Source organism: Salvelinus sp. IW2-2015, unplaced genomic scaffold (assembly GCF_002910315.2).
Source record: "Salvelinus sp. IW2-2015 unplaced genomic scaffold, ASM291031v2 Un_scaffold9039, whole genome shotgun sequence".
NCBI lineage: Eukaryota > Metazoa > Chordata > Actinopteri > Salmoniformes > Salmonidae > Salvelinus > Salvelinus sp. IW2-2015.
The window spans coordinates 3,217-6,077 of NW_019950298.1; the positions used below are offsets into that span (position 1 = coordinate 3,217).

The 2,861-nt window shown below is 39.4% G+C and overlaps 1 long non-coding RNA gene across 1 annotated transcript in view; it reads right to left on the reverse strand.

Moving 5' to 3' along the window:
- LOC139027272 (uncharacterized) overlaps positions 1-1,076 on the reverse strand; it is a 2,661-nt gene extending 1,585 nt beyond the window's left edge. The window contains exon 1 of the long non-coding RNA XR_011479343.1: positions 22-1,076. This is a non-coding gene — a long non-coding RNA (uncharacterized lncRNA). The remainder of the gene's footprint in view (positions 1-21) is intronic.
- Positions 1,077-2,861: the final 1,785 nt, after the last annotated feature.

The following is a 2,861-nucleotide window of genomic DNA, read 5'->3' on the forward strand; positions in this document are numbered from 1 at the left end:
TGTGTTAAATCTCCCCCAAGCCTTTTACAGCCAAATCATTCCTGAAGTTGTATTAAATCTCCCCCAAGCCTTTTACAGCCAAATTATTCCTGAAGTTGTGTTAAATCTTCCCCAAGCCTTTTACAGCCAAATTATTCCTGAAGTTGTGTTAAATCTTCCCCGAGCCTTTTACAGCCAAATCATTCCTGAAGTTGTATTAAATCTCCCCCAAGCCTTTTACAGCCAAATCGTTCCTGATGTGTTAAATCTCCCCAAAGCCTTTTACAGTCAAATAATTCCTGATGTTGTGTTAAATCTCCCCCAAGCCTTTTACAGCCAAGTAATTCCTCATGTCTAGGGACAGGAGTTTTCCCTGACCATGTGAATTGACCAGGATGTTTAGGACACATGGTCACAAAATAATCCTGTCCCAACTCCCTAATAATGCCTAATGTTATAGGCTAAGGTTAGGATAATGGTAGGCCAATGCTAGGCCTGTGATATCACCAATAATATGTTCTCTAAAGGCTTTTGGCTACTGTTTTTCCAGGGCTTGGCCCAGTGGCTACTTGTCTGTGTGAGCAGCGTACACCCTGTAAGATTTGTATTTAGGAAAATCTTTAGACCCTTCTGGTCCTGCTCATCTAGTGGGTCCTGAACAAAACAGATACTTCTGCCCAGCAACCCAGCAACTGTGCCTTCTGATTGGTTACTTTTTTTAGTCTGATTAATAATAAAAACAAATTGAAACCTAAAATATGGAATTTGAATATGAGAGATTAGAGATTGAATGGGTAACAGTCCCAGATTAATGTATGAAGACTTGTATGTATTAAATATTTGTTTATTAGTCAACAACATATTTGTACCTCACACTTATCAAAACAAACATTCCAATGTTGTCATGGGCTATGATTTGAAAGGAAAAAAAATGATCATACATTTCTACTACTTTGTATTGTAAATGTTAGACTATTTCATATGCATTATATAAAATAAACCGCCATATCAATTTTAATGTATAGATTTTGCAAATACTACCCTCTGTATGTAAGACCTAACTGTATCGGTAGCCTGTGTTATATAATATATTTATGCCCAATAAATGTTAAATTTTTTCTGACCTTGACTGAAATCTCTCGTTTTGTGTGTCATAGTTTATTGTTTGATTTCCTGTTCATACAGTGGTTATATGATATGCTTTGTGGTGGTAGTTAAAAATAMATGTATTTTTAACTAGGCAAGTCAGTTAAGAACAAATTCTTATTTACAATGACAGCCTACCCCAGATGACGCTGGGCCAATTGTTCACTGCCCTATGGGACAGTCACAGCCGGATGTGATGCAGCCTGGATTTGAACCAAGGACTGCAGTCTTGCCGCTGCATCTTTCACTGAGATGCAGCGCCTTAGACCGCTGCGCCACTTGGGAGCAACCGCAGGGCGGTTGGTTAGGTCCCATGTGCCATTTCTTGCAGTTGGTCCCTTTGCAAGGCAGCAGAACTGCTCTAGGGGCCCAGCACGGGGACGGACCTGGTGCCTCTCAATGTGCTCGTGTGCCGTGTGGAGGAGTGTTTGTGATGATGAGATAGTCAGGCAGTCAGACTCAACAGGGGACTGTTATTTATCACCGTCGTCACAACGCTCTCTGAATAAGGAATAAGAGAAGAACATTATAGAAGATCATTTTAGTGTCCATTGTCCACAGGAAACCACAAATGTGTCCATTCCCCATCAGGGACACACACTGAGAGGTTGGAGCACAGGGTTAGCCACAGTACGGCACCCCTGGAGCAGTTTAGCTCAAAGGCACACTGATGTCTTCAATGTTCATTTGAATTCATGTCCCATATAAAGTCGATGTGAGTTCATACCTGACTGAGAGCTAGAGGAAATGTATCTGTCAGATATACACTCTTTATAGGAAACAATAAACAATGGGCTCGCTCCAACATCATTTTTCTCCTAATAAAAAAGGTTGGATGCTGTATCATGATAAATGTAACCAATAAAGAGTTAACTAGACAGGAATCCATATGGAATAGTGTCATTTGGCTCTGGTCACTGTAGTGCACGATTTACAGTGCCTTCGGAAAGTATTCAGACCACTTGACTTTATCCACATTTTGTTACGTTACAGCCTTATTCTAAAATGGATTAAATAAATAGAAAATCCTCAGCAATCTACACACAATACCCCATTATGACAAAGCGAAAACAGGTTTTTAGAAATGTTTGCTAATTTATTAAATATAAAAACTGAAATATCTTATTTATATACAGTGGGGCAAAAAAGTATTTAGTCAGCCACCAATTGTGCAAGTTCTCCCACTTAAAAAGATGAGAGAGGCCTGTAATTTTCATCATAGGTACACTTCAACTATGACAGACAAAATGAGGGGAAAAAATCCAGAAAATCACATTGTAGGATTTTTTATGAATTTATTTGCAAATTATGGTGGAAAATAAGTATTTGGTCAATAACAAAAGTTATCTCAATACTTTGTTATATACCCTTTGTTGGCAATGACAGAGGTCAAACGTTTTCTGTAAGTCTTCACAAGGTTTTCACACACTGTTGCTGGTATTTTGCTGGTAACTTTACAAAATTTGGGAAAAGTCAAGGGGTCTGAATACTTTCCGAAGGTACTGTAGGGAATAAGGTATCATTTGAGGTACAGCCAGACATAAATCACATCTATAATCCAGCCGACGCTGTGAAAAAATGCAACCTTCACATTCAGTTTTAGGGCGAATCTCCTATTTAATGGCCACTATAACCCTGACTGAACTGTGTGTGTCTGGAGAAGAGAGCAGCGGCGAGGAGAGATGCACAAAAGCACATGCAGCCTCTTCTTCGACACTCACTGATTTGTGCAGGAA